Raw genomic sequence first — 12,987 nt, forward strand, 5'->3', positions numbered from 1 at the left:
CATGTGCCAATGTTTGTGTTGCTTCACAGTCCCCGCTGTTCCATAAGGTGTTTTTTTATCTGTTTTTTTTTATCTAATTTTACTGCTTGCGTCAGTTACTTGATGTGGAATAGAGTTCCATGTAGTCATGGCTCTATGTAGTACTGTGTGCCTCCCATAGTCTGTTCTGGACTTGGGGACTGTGAAGAGACCTCTTGTGGCATGTCTTGTGGGGTATGCATGGGTGTCCGAGCTGTGTGCCAGTAGTTTAGACAGACAACTCGGTGCATTCAACATGTCAATACCTCTCATGAATAAAAGTAGTGATGAAGTCAATCTCTCCTCCACTTTCAGCCAGGAGAGATTGACATTCATATTATTAATATTAGCTCTGTGTACATCCAAGTGTGCTTCCCTGTTCTGAGCCAATTGCAATTTTCCTAAGTCCTTTTTTGTGGCACCTGACCACATGATAGAACAGTAGTCAAGGTGCGACAAAATTAGGGCCTGTAGGACCTGCCTTGTTGATAGTGTTGTTAAGAAGGCAGAGCATCGCTTTATTATAGACAGACTTCTCCCAATCTTAGCTACTACTGCATCAATATGTTTTGACCATGACAGTTTACAATCTAGTGTTACGCCAAGTAGTTTAGTCATCTCAACTTGCTAAATTACCACATTATTTATTACAAGATTTAGTTGAGGTTTAGGATTTAGTGAGTATTTTGTTCCAAATACAAGATTTTAATTTTAGAAATATTTAGGGCTAACCTATTCCTTGCCACCCACTCTGAAACTAACTGCAGCTCTTTGTTGAGTGTTGCAGTCATTTCAGTCGCTGTAGTAGCTGACGTGTATAGTGTTGAGTCATCCGCATACATAGAAACTCTGGCTTTACTCAAAGTCAGTGGCATGTCGTTAGTAAAAATTGAAAAAGCAAAAGGGGCCTAAACAGCTACCCTGGGGAATTTCTGATTCCATGTGAAGAGTTGACTCTTCACATGGGATGATTTCACAACAACAAAAGAAAGGGACTATTGAATGATCCCAAATGATCCATCGCATCTCCCAAAAACAGTTTTTAACATACATCTTTAAAATGATAGTCTAGAAACTAAAGCTTTGGTTGTCTTCCTCTCAGGCTTCCATGTCTTCTCCCTGGACCTCCCCAATGTCCGCCTCATCTTCACTGTCACTTTCCAACCTTGTTGAAGATGGCTCATTGTCAGGCTCAAAAAGCCTCAAATTTGCCCAAATGACAACAAATTCTTCAACCCTTGTATTGGTCAGCCTATTGCGTGCTTTGGTGTGTGTGTTCCCAAACAAGGACCAGTTGCGCTCTGAGGCGGCTGATGTTCTTGGGATTTGGAGGATGATGGAGGCAACAGGGGAAAGATCCTCAGATCCACAAAGTCCTTCCACCAGGTGGTTGATGAGATATGTTGGCACGACTGCCATATCACATCCCCATCCCAAAGCCCTTGCTTGGAAGTGTACTTAACCAGACTGCCAAGAACCTTGCCCTCATCCAGACCAAGGTGGCGAGACACGGTAGTGATGACACCATAGGCCTTGTTGATCTCTGCAACAGACAGGATGCTCTTGCCAGCATACTTGGGGTCCAACATGTACTTTGCGGTGTGTATGGACTACAGGCAGAAGTCTTCATGCTTTCTGATGTATTTCAGAACTGCAGTTTCCTCTGCTTGGAGTAACAGTGAAGTGTGCAGAGCAGTACGGATTTCTTCTCTTACATCTGCAAGCAGAGTCTGAACATCAGACAGAATGGCATTGTCTCTCTCAATCCGTGCAATGGCTACTGCTATAGGTTTCAGGAGTATCAGGCTGCTTACCACTCTCTCCCAAAATACATAATCCAGGAGGATCCACTTGATGGAGCTGTCCATATCGGCAGACTGTGATATAGCCATTTCTTGGAGACTCCTTCCCCTCTTGTAGAGTGTATCCATTGTTTTCAGTGCCATGATGTCCTTGAGGAGCAGATTCAATGCATGAGCAGCACAGCCAATGGGTGTGATGTGAGGGTAAGACTCCTCCACTTTAGATCAAGCAGCCTTCATGTTCGCAGCATTGTCTGTCACCAGTGCAAATACCTTCTGTGGTCCAAGGTCATTGATGACTGCCTTCAGCTCATCTTCAATATAGAGAGCAGTGTGTCTATTGTCCTTTGTGTCTGTGCTCTTGTAGAATACTGTTTGGGGGGGGGGGATTATGTAGTTAATTATTCTTTGCCCACAAACATTTGACAACCCATCAGAGATGATTGCAATACAGTCTGCTCTCTCTATGATTTGCTTGATCTTCACTTGAACTCTGTTGAACTCTGCATCCAGCAAATGAGTAGATAAAGCATGTCTGGTTGGAGGGGTGTATGCTGGGCAAAGAACATTCAGAAATCTCTCCAAATCCACATTGCCTGTGAGCATCAGATGTGAACCAGTTGCATACACAGCTCGAGCAAGACATTCATCAGAATTTCTCTGACTACGTTCCTCCATTGAGTCAAAAAACCTGATTCCAGGAGGACCAATAGCTGTTGCTATAGATAAGGTGTCAGATTCATCATTTTCATCTCAAATAGATGTAGAGGGACTTTTGTCAGAGGTTGCTTGTTGTGAGCGCCGAGGGAACTTTTTGCACTTTGCCGGATAATTCTGCATCTTTGTTGCATTCTTCACATATGATTTGGCACAGTATTTTCAAATGTACACAGCTTTTTCTTCTACACTAGCTGCAGTGAAACGTCTCCACACATCAGATAGTGCCCGTGGCATTCTCCTGTAAGGATTATAAAAAAATGAGTAAAAAAAAATCCTAATACAATTTCATGTACAGATAAATAGTTAAGTAGTTAGATTAAACAACTCCTTTGTAAGATAAATGTTTTACAATTAAACCTATGGAAACAGGTGAATTAACACTCCTCAGTTAGTAGGCTCAAGCAAGCTAAAACCCACATGGTAGCAAAAACTAACTAGCAGAAATGGTTAACAAGTTAGAAATGATTTAAACACACTTTGATGTAGGCTACTATTTACTAGTTAACAAAAAATCCTGTATGTCATATAAAATATATTCACCCCACCCAGTATTGTAATCAAAACTTACCATAAAGCATGTAGTCCTTGGCTCAGACAGTGTAGTAGTGTGGGATCAATAGCATCTCACTAGTGTGCAAGATCTTGAGAATCAGCTGTACATGTGATGGAAGAGTGCACTGCACATGTGATGGAAGAATGCACTGTGCATGCAGAGGGTGGGTTGCAATTCCATTGAATTGGGGATAGTTTAACCAAAATATGCCACAAGACCTAGAATTGCCTAATGTGTATCCTACAAAAAAGGTTCACTGTTATAAGCTAACGTTTTTGATGAATTTAAGCAAAATTCCCCAAATTCCAGGGCTTAACTTCTCATGGTAAATGTCCGGAAATATTACATTAATTATATTACATTTTCGACCCTTTGCAACCCTATAACTGCTCATACCATATCCCCACCGCCACCATGGGGCACTCAATTCACAACGTTGACATCCGCAAACCACTCACCCACACGACACCATACATGTGGTTTGCGGTTATGAGGCCGGTTGGACGTACTGACAAGTTCTCTAAAATGACATTGGAGGCAGCTTATGGTAGAGACATTAACATTAAATAATCTGGCAACAGCTCTGGTGGACATTCCTGCAGTCAGCATGCCAATTGCACGCTCCCTCAAAGCTTGAGACATCTTTGGGCATTGCGTCGTATGACAAAACTGCACATTTTGGAGTGGCCTTTTATTGTCCCCAGGAGAAATTCTCACTAACAGGGATGTAAACAAATTTGTCCACAACATTTGAGAGAAATAAGGTTTTTGTGCGTATGGAACATTTCTGGGATCTTTTATTTCAGCTCATGAAACATGGGACCAACACTTTACATGTTGCGTTCATATTTGTGTTCAGTGTAAAACAAATGAGTAGCTTGTTCAACCTCCGGTGCTAAAGCCCCAGTGGAAAACGTCTTTCAGGGCTACCATTGTATCATGAATGATGCTCTCTCTCTTTATTGGTCTCTCTCCCTTTACCTCCCCCTTTCTCTCTCTCTATCTGTCTCTTTCTCGCCCGTTGGGGCCTATAATTAGCAAGGATGCCAATATGGGTTGGGTTGGGCACAGCTGTGCAGAGAATTCATGCGTGTACTGGTATCTTTTACACACAGAATGCCGACTGCTGTCGAAAAAGATGGCCGCTCTGACCTTTTCTGACACTTACTGTATCTGGAGTGTCCTCATCAAAAGGCTGTCCGTCTGTCTGTCTGTGGACCTGTGGGACTCTTCTAGAGAGCATATAGCATCAAACAATGGCCTGTCTCCTAGTCAGACAGACCTGGGTTCAAATGGTGTTTGTTTTTGTTCAAATTCTTTAATTGCGCTTGATTGAGCTCGTCTGGAGAAATGGAAAAGGAACAAAAGTGCAAACCCCGCTTATTTGGCATTTCAGGTAGGCTCAAACAAATGCTCAAAGTATCTGAAGGAAAACAAAGAATATTTGAACTCAGTGTGTCCTCTAGTTCTGACTACACATCCTCTTTATGGACAGTATTACCTTTGAATAGTCTCCTCTCCTCTGACTAGATAACATCTGAACCCTTCTTCTCCTATCTCTATTTACAGCACAGAGAGTACGGACTATTGCTGAACGATTAACCGAAATGTCTGTTCTTTTTCAGTTTTCAGTCTTATGAACAATCCTCCTTTTGTTTTATCAACAAGTCTGATAAATTCATATATTCTTTCTACAGATTATCAGCGTACACCCGATATGTTCCCCCTGATGATAATGCTCATTATGCATTATGGTTGAACCAAAAGATTACATGTAACAAAAATGAAATGGGAAACAATTAAATATATACTGTATATTAAATGTAATTAAATAATCATGTACAGTATGTTGATGCTAATATTATGTACAATATCTAATTATGTTGACATATGATAACATTAGCCTAATATATTCAACATGTTGTAAACTATTCTTTTAACAGTTTCACTCAAATCATTCTCATCAACCTAATAATTATGACACACCCCTCAATATTGTCATTGTCTACACAGCCGTTGGTGGTTTACAAAATACATTCCTGGGAGTTTATATGTAGAGTATATAGCTTACAGTTTATTTGCCATTAGTCAGCACCTCTACACTAAATCATTTCTCTGCTTTTTATTTTTCCGTTTTTAAACAACTAATTGACGTCAGTTCAATTATTTAAATTCCATTTAGTTGTCTGTTTTTTTATGAGCTTGATGCTAAGTTTCTGTGGAGAAAAATCTGATCTAGCCCAAACTCTGCAATGTAGTAGGGAATTATAGTTTCCAACAGGCCAATATTCTACATAGTTTAGCGCAGGAAATGTGGTAATTAACTACAATAACCATAATCCATTGCACGCCTGCTTACTTGTCTGGTCTTGGTCTGTGTGGAGCACGCGACAGATAGAAAGCAGTTGCATTGCGGGGCTTTCTCTACCTACAAATACATGATCTAGGTGATTGATAGTTGGTATTCAGAAGTCATAAAAGTGCCTAATTTACTTTGAAGAACTACTAAAATAGTGAATTTGTCAGGCTATATAGGCAGCAGCTCTATAGAGATGAGATGTTGACTTGGAATGAAATAATAAAGTCATCGAATAAAACAAATACTTAAGTAATGTGAATAAATGAGGTTAATAAGTGATAAGCAGTAATGAGTAGTCACTACCATCATTGGACTTTTATTAATTGTTTTATTCTGCGCTGTTACAGCATTCAACCCACAAAATGCATAGCGCATTTAATGTTTAAAAAAATTATAATCAAAAAAGAAATCGAAAACAGTCGAAACGACCTCAAAAAGCACTAATCGCTCAGCACTAGTACCGACAGATGTCCTCTTCAGATCTTATCTTACGCTTGCTTCCTCTAACTTATTGTTCTCCCTTCAATTATTCCCAAATAACCAGTGTCTCCTTCAATCTGATTGCATTGCTTTCTTCCCCTTCGGCTAATAGAGCCGGTGGGCCGGCAGTGGACTGGCAGAGTCCAGAGACCCACCCAGCCAATTACCCAGTTCACCGCCACAGCTGGTCCTCTTTACCAAACAGCCCTACAATTTAACCAACCACAATACCAGGAGTCAACCCAGACCACCCAGGGAGAGGGGGGAAAGCAACAGTAGCCCACATGAGTGAGGGAACACATTTCCACAACGAATGACCTCCCTTAGGGAAATTGGAGGAACAAACAGAAAGCTACCAGCACATCTGTGTTCCCCCGTCACAAAGCATCCCAAAGTGTGAAGTGCAACAGACATGCTGGAGGGAGTTGATTCTGTCTGTCACAACACGCTCAAAGCCTATCACAGAAGAAACCCGTTTTGTCCAAGTAAAAAACACCAGGGCAGATTAGAAAGGGTCATGAGGGAACCATTGATCTGGATGGGAGAGAGGTTCAAATCAGCTGACACGGCTTAGATGAGCCTAGTTACTTATTGTATGGCTCTCCCTGGTAGGTGGATTAAAGACTTTATACTCAATCATTGATGACCCAAAACAACACTGCTCATGAATAAAGAATAAGTCTAATATTTGACATCTGTTTTTTTATGAGGTATCATTAACAGAGTCAGCTACTGTGACCTAGAAAGTTTTTCCATTCAACTCCACCCCTTTGAAGCCAAAGCAAACAAGCCAGGAACTGTAATAACAGTGTTTCATGTGGCATAATATTGATGATATTAAAGAGAGAGTTTGGGATATTGGCAATAAAGCCCTTTATCTACTTCCCCAGAGTCGGATGAACTCGTGGATACTATTTGTATGTATGCTAGCTGTACCCAAAGACTTCCACTCTTTGTGCTAAGCTAGTTAGCATGGGCCTGTGAAACTAACTCCAACTTCCTTCATACTGGACGCAGCTCTGTACTGTAAGTCCGTCTGGATAAGAGCGTCTCCTAAGTGACTAAAATTTAAATGTTAATGAGAAATATGAATTATTCAATCAGGTCCATCTAAGAGCAAACAGAAACCTGATTAAGATGAGAAAATTATAATAATTATAAGGTTAAAAGAAATTGAGTTTAGATCCCAATTAAAATAAGGCATGTACTGATCTGATCTGCATACTGCGCTCCAATAGTTTTTTTCCCCTTTGATAGATGTTCTCATCATAGAGAATCTCCCATGGACTCTAATGCAGGATTGCACCATTACATTACTGAATGATACAGTACTATCCACAGATCCACACAGTTACAGAGTATAGAACTTAAAGGCTGTCATTCAAACATCTAGGACAGCTGCTAGGCATACTGTGAAGTTTATGATACATCGATATAGGCCTATACACTGTCTATAGACCTATACACTGTCTATAGACCTATACACTGTCTATAGACCTATACACTGTCTATAGGCCTATACACTGTCTATAGGCCTATACACTGTCTATAGGCCTATACACTGTCTATAGACCTATACACTGTCTATAGACCTATACACTGTCTATAGGCCTATACACTGTCTATAGGCCTATACACTGTCTATAGGCCTATACACTGTCTATAGACCTATACACTGTCTATAGACCTATACACTGTCTATAGGCCTATACATTGTCTATAGACCTATACACTGTCTATAGGCCTATACACTGTCTATAGGCCTATACACTGTCTATAGGCCTATACACTGTCTATAGGCCTATACACTGTCTATAGGCCTATACACTGTCTATAGGCCTATACACTGTCTATAGGCCTATACACTGTCTATAGGCCTATACACTGTCTATAGACCTATACACTGTCTATAGACCTATACACTGTCTATAGACCTATACACTGTCAGAGTAATATGATTATAAATGGAGACTACAACTTCCAAAAACCTAAACATTTTTGATAACACTTCACATTTACCATGGAGTCGTGAAGAGGGCACGACAAAGCCTATTCCCCCTCAGGAAACTAAAAAGATTTGGCATGGGTCCTCAGATCCTCAAAAGGTTCTACATCTGCAACATCGAGAGCATCCTGACCGGTTTCATCACTGCCTGGTACGGCAATTGCTCGGCCTCCGACAGCAAGGCACTACAGAGGGTAGTGCGTACGACCCAGTACATCACTGGGGCTAAGCTGCCTGCCATCCAGGACCTCTACACCAGGCGGTGTCAGAGAAAGGCCCTAAAAATGGTCAAAGATCCCAGTCACTCCAGTCATGGACTGTTCTCTCTACTACCGTATGGAAAGTGGTACCGGAGTGCCAAGTCTAGGACCAAATGGCTTCTCAACAGTTTTTACCCCCAAGCCATAAGGCTCCTGAACAGGTAATCACATGGCTACCCGGACTATCTGCATTGTGTGCCCCCCCCCCCAACCCCTCTTTTACACTGCTGCTACTCTTTGTTTATCATATATGCATAGTCACTTTAACTATAGATTCATGTACATACTAACTCAATTGGCCCGACCAACCAGTGCTCCCACACACTGGCTAACCGGGCTACCTCTTTTTACGCTACTGCTACTCTCTGTTCATCATATATGCATAGTCACTTTAACCATATCTACATGTACATACTACCTCAATCAGCCTGACTAACCGGTGTCTGTATGTAGCCTCGCTACTGTTATTTTCAAATGTCTTTTTACTGTTGTTTTATTTCTTTACTTACACACACACACACACACACACACACACACACACACACACACACACACACACACACACACACACACACACACACACACACACACACACACACACACACACACACACACACACACACACACCTTTTTTCACACTATTGGTTAGAACCTGTTGTATTCGGCGCACGTGACAAATAAACTTGGATTTGATTTGATTAAAGTATATTATAAACTGGGTGGTTCAAGCTCTGAATGCTAATTGGCTGACAGCCGTGGTATATCAGACCATATATCACGGGTATGACAAAACATTTATTGTTACTGCTCTAATTGCATTGGTAAGCAGTTTATAATAGCAATAAGGCACCTCAGGGGTTTGTGGTATATGGCCAATATACCACGGCTAAGGGCGTTCCGTCGTGCCTAAGAACAGCCCTTAGCCGTGGCATATTGGCCATGTACCACACCTCCTCTGGCCTTATTGCTTAAGTAACACGGTATACAGTAGTTGTTGCTGTTTATACCGTAAAGGATACTACCTGACTTCTATACAATCAGACTTTAACTCCTCTAAACTGCTCATGTTTCAACTCATAGGCCAGGGGTAGTCAGCTCTGACCCGACGAGGTCCGGAGCCTGCTGGTGTTTTATTCTACCTGATCATTAACTGCACACACCTGGTGTCCCAGGTCTAAATTCGTCCCTGATTAGAGGGGAACAATGAAACAATTCAGTGGAACTGGCTTCGAGGTCCAGAGTTGAGTTTGAGGGTCATAGGCTATATCAAGGAAAGGAATGGCAATGTTTCGCAAAAAAACTCAGAGAAAAAAAATTGCTGAGTTACTGCATATATCTCTTTCAATGAGATTGAATTATCCTGATGACAAAGCAGCAGCACACTTACAAGGCTTCCTGATTGACATTCACTAGCCCTTCAGTTATGAGAAAAATAGGCTTACAACAGTGGTATAGGAGTTGAACTGGGCCTGACTGTCTATTATTCAAAGTCTGTGGCGCTGTCCTTGGTGCTGTTGCAATGCTAAAACACAGCTCCTTGAGTCACAAACAAGTTCTGCTTTCCTCTTTTACACAAAACATGCCTGCTCTTGTAAATTAGTCTCCATGCAGTAATCTGAGTGACTGTATACTTACACACAAGGCAGTCTTTTTGAACTATCTTGACTAAGCGGCGGCATGTAGCCTAGCAGTTCAGAGTGTTGGGCCAGTGACTGAAAGGTCGCTGGTTCGAATCCCTGAGCCGACAAGGTGAAAAGTCTGCCGATGTGCCCGTGAGCAAGGCACCTAGCCCTAACTGCTCCTGTAAATCAGTCTGGATAAGAGCGTCTGATAAATGACTGAAATGTAAAATGTACTAGAGGTGCACAACCAAAGGACTTTACCCTGCTATTGATAGAAAAGTCCCTTGGTATCTTCGTATTCTTTCTGCTTTGCTCTGAATAGGCTGCTGCTCTGTGACGTGTTCCACTGTAGCCTGGATCCAGTGATTGAAACACTCGACACAGAGGCCAAAAGCCACTGACCCATATTTAGACTGAGAAATCCATTCCAGACAAGCCAAGCATTGTTATTTGGCCCCCACTGCTCCACCACAGTGCTACCCTACATATCACACTATAAATCTTGTATTTTGTGTTTTTACTCCCAGGGTGGCCAGTACGAAAATGTATGCACTCACTACTGTAAGTTGCTCTGGATAAGAACGTCTGCTAAATGACCAACACGTAAAATGTTATGGTAAGAGATGCTGTATGTGTGACATTCTCCCTTTAACCTTACACCGCTGCACAGTAGCAGTATTGTTGCAGTAGTCTGTGGTCAGCATAACACACTTTAAGCCATCCATCAAAGTCATATACTGTAGGACATAAGGATGATACACGTCCATGAGAAAAATGGAACCCATCCACTGCTCCTGGACTGAAGAGCTTTACAGAAGGTTTAAACCCAGCATGGCTTCAGCAGCTGGACTGAAGAGCTTTACAGAAGGTTTAAACCCAGCATGGCTTCAGCAGCTGCACTGCTCCTGGACTGAAGAGCTTTACAGAAGGTTTAAACCCAGCATGGCTTCAGCAGCTGCACTGCTCCTGGTCTGAAGAGCTTTACAGAAGGTTTACACCCAGCATGGCTTCAGCAGCTGCACTGCTCCTGGTCTGAAGAGCTTTACAGAAGGTTTACACCCAGCATGGCTTCAGCAGCTGCACTGCTCCTGGACTGAAGAGCTTTACAGAAGGTTTACACCCAGCATGGCTTCAGCAGCTGCACTGCTCCTGGACTGAAGAGCTTTACAGAAGGTTTACACCCAGCATGGCTTCAGCAGCTGCACTGCTCTTTCTTCTATCCAAGGCCTTATAACCATTACGTTGAATCGAAAGCTATTTTGCTAATATTGACCAATGGTCGGCTGAGCTCTAGCCAAGATAAAGGATATTGGGCAGGTATTAGTGAAAAGCACAACAGAAATCTGCAGCAATATGCTTATTTGTTTACTTCTCTGTTAGCCTCAACAGGCTGAGAGTGAGTCACTTTCTGAGGTGTGGTCACTGGTCAACAACACAACCCTAGCATGCAGCTCACGTAAAGGAAACCATGATAATCACTATTCTGTGGACCATACCACCATGTCTGCTATTTGGAGAGAGTAAGTATTGGTATGGACACACATTGATGCCCTACCTCTTCAAATACGCTAAGAAAATGAACAAAGTTCCAGATAGGCCTATCACTTTAAACATTCAAAGCCCGAGTGGTGCAGATATTATCATAACCATTTCATTTTAAATCAATCATAGCATTACCTTGTGCTGGAGTTTGCGGTTTCTACATCATAAATCAAAATGATGATAAAAACAGACAAATAGCAAACATGTACCTATGTAAACAGTTTATTGCATTTACACACACACACATAGATGTACATTGTTGGCCTATTATAACCCATTTCTGATGTCCCGTGGTGACAGATGAGACCAAAATAAAACACATCCATAAAATAGTAAACAATGGACCACTATAGCTACATTTTCTGACCCATGAGCTTGCACAATGGGGCACCACCTGTGTCTGTAGCATGTGCCCTCACTTTGCTAACCATGATGTGGGCTGAAAAACGCCCCGTCGGGCGAGTAAAGCAGCTGGCTGAGCGGCCAGAAGACGCTCTCCTCTCCTCCTCTCTCCTCTCTCCTCTCCATCTACCGAACAGTCAGGCCACACCCACCGCATTGCAGAAACACATACCGAAAACCGAGACAGGAACTTCGGGATTGAAGTCATAACTGTCATACACCGGTGATGGTCTACCAATAACTTATCAAAACCGCTAGACGTTACGCACACCACCATAGTAAATAGCACAAAATAGCGCACAACTCCCACAAAATAATACAACGGACAACTTTTCCTTCGATGCGCAAGAATCCGTGCGTTAATCCAATTATTAGACACTTTTTAACCAGTCGCAACTAGGCATCGGGCGTTTTGATCACATGGCCATGACACTGTATCCCGAGGAAAATTATACTCATATGATACAAAGTAGCTTGTGCAGAAAGCATGATTTCTCAAATTACAATGAGGGATACGGGATACACAGATTCAATAAAGATCAACATATCTCTATTCGTCTTGAATGTTACTATAACTAAGTTATCCATGAGCAGTATTTTTTGTACAAGGGAATCGCCTCGTCATCTCCTGTAAATGATGCAACGGCCGCACGTCACATTTTCAGATGAAAACATCGATAATGAAACTATTTTCTCTCTTTCCACAATTAATGTGCCACTACTGAATTCAATACACGAGTCCCCTTTATGAAATCCGGAGTTACTATTGTATTACCGGGTATCCTGTGTCCTCCAAAATCCGTTGTCTGAGGTGCAGTTTCTCCAAGCTTTGGCTGCTGACTCCGGTAGTCTCCCCTATGTCATCCTGCCACTGCCTGCAGTAGCCAAGCTAGCTTGTCACCGTAGGCTACACCGGGCACACGGAATTCTGGGATAGCCAAGAATGCCCACTTTATGAAAAAAAATCTGGACAAAACACGACCCAGAGATGGATAATACCTGGTGTTGAATTATGTGGTGTAATTATACCTCTACAAAAGTATACCTCTACAAAATCCCTGCAGTTTAGGTCCTAATCACAAGGAGCTATCACGCACTCACAAAGGACATTGAGGGAATACATAACCTACTTATTCAAACTTCTGTAGTGTTATTATTTCTATATCGATGATAAAAATCATTAAATGTTTGAACAAATATTTTTGCTTACACTTATTTTCATAT

At 41.9% G+C, this 12,987-nt stretch overlaps 1 protein-coding gene across 17 annotated transcripts in view; it reads right to left on the minus strand.

Moving 5' to 3' along the window:
* LOC106590342 (band 4.1-like protein 3) overlaps window positions 1–12,987 on the minus strand; it is an 83,418-nt gene that overhangs the window by 47,985 nt on the left and 22,446 nt on the right. For 6 of the 17 annotated variants that reach the window (XM_045710939.2, XM_014181256.3, XM_014181254.3 and 3 more), the window contains exon 1: window positions 12,539–12,662. The exons of 2 other annotated variants lie outside the window; for them this stretch is intronic. The gene's annotated coding sequence lies outside the window, so the exon portion shown is untranslated. Of the gene's footprint in view, window positions 1–12,538; window positions 12,664–12,987 lie in introns of those variants that run through there. 9 more of the 17 variants (XM_014181247.3, XM_014181255.3, XM_014181248.3 and 6 more) reach the window with 3 other exon arrangements.

This window comes from Salmo salar, chromosome 29 (genome assembly GCF_965601325.2).
Source record: "Salmo salar chromosome 29, fSalSal1, whole genome shotgun sequence".
Lineage (NCBI taxonomy): Eukaryota > Metazoa > Chordata > Actinopteri > Salmoniformes > Salmonidae > Salmo > Salmo salar.